Source organism: Puntigrus tetrazona, unplaced genomic scaffold (assembly GCF_018831695.1).
Source record: "Puntigrus tetrazona isolate hp1 unplaced genomic scaffold, ASM1883169v1 S000000931, whole genome shotgun sequence".
Classification (NCBI taxonomy): Eukaryota; Metazoa; Chordata; class Actinopteri; order Cypriniformes; family Cyprinidae; genus Puntigrus; species Puntigrus tetrazona.
The window spans coordinates 1-1,073 of NW_025048531.1; the positions used below are offsets into that span (position 1 = coordinate 1).

Genomic DNA, 1,073 nt, shown 5'->3' on the forward strand with positions numbered 1-1,073 from the left:
CTGCTATTTTCAGCATTGATTAACGTGACACAAGACTGGAGTGCTGATACTGAAAATTCAGCTTTGCATCACAGGAATAAAATACATTTTTAAATATATTTAAATAGAAAACGGGTGTTTTAAATTGTAGTAATATTTTACAACATTCTTATTTTTATTGCATTTTTGATCAAACAAATGCAGCCCCTGTGAGCAAAAAACTATAAAAGAAAATCTTACCGAACATAACTTTTAATGGCAAAAACCATAGTAAGTAAACATAGTTATTTTCTAATGATCTCAGATTTCAGTGTCTGAAATAGAGAATTAAAGCATTGACTTTGACTTAGATTTAGAGCATCGTCTGATCTGCGTTCTCTGTTTTTTATTATTAGGATGAAAATTTCGCCGACTCTGGTAGGCAGCCAATCACGTTCGAGAATCCTCTGTACTCGACTGCAGCCGGCCCATCAGGCGATCCAGCAGTGATACACGCCACGCAGGTACGCGTCCTTCCCCCGAAGCCGTTCGTACGGCATACATGAAATGTTGAGTTGTGTGTTTCTGTGCTTCATGCAGGTCACTGTGAACGTCAGCGGTGACCAGGTGGAGAATAACTTCTCGAACCCTGCGTATAACGCTCATGAACAGGCAGCGGAGGTGAAGAGCGGACCTGCAGACCAAACCACCACGCAGGTGAGAGCACGTGAACGTTTAGTCCCACGGTTTAATCCTTCATGCAAACGTTCTTTTCTTTTCATTTAATTTCATGTAATTTATTTATTGTAAGTTTTTTTGTTTGCAGGAGTCCAAATGGAGTTTCTTTAAAAGAAAACTGAAGCCGAGCACAACGTTTGAAAACCCTACTTATTCGGAGGTGAGTGGAACTATGTTAACATTCATTTCTGACTTCACTTGTCTAAACAAACGTAATAATGATTGAAAGAAGAAATTGGCAATTGTAGAAAGTGAAACGATCAAGAAAAAAATATTAAGTTTGCATTTTATTTGAGCAGTTTATAGCGCACAATGTCAAGTAATATGTTTTTTTTAATTGTGCATTGCAATTAATCTCAATCAAACTGCACTTGGGT

The 1,073-nt window shown here is 37.7% G+C and overlaps 1 long non-coding RNA gene across 1 annotated transcript; it reads left to right on the forward strand.

Moving 5' to 3' along the window:
* The first annotated feature begins 331 nt into the window (after window positions 1-331).
* LOC122335890 lies at window positions 332-878 on the forward strand. Its single transcript, XR_006249019.1, has 3 exons — window positions 332-482; window positions 559-675; window positions 785-878. It is a non-coding gene; the product is annotated as an uncharacterized LOC122335890 (long non-coding RNA).
* The last annotated feature ends 195 nt before the right edge of the window (window positions 879-1,073 follow it).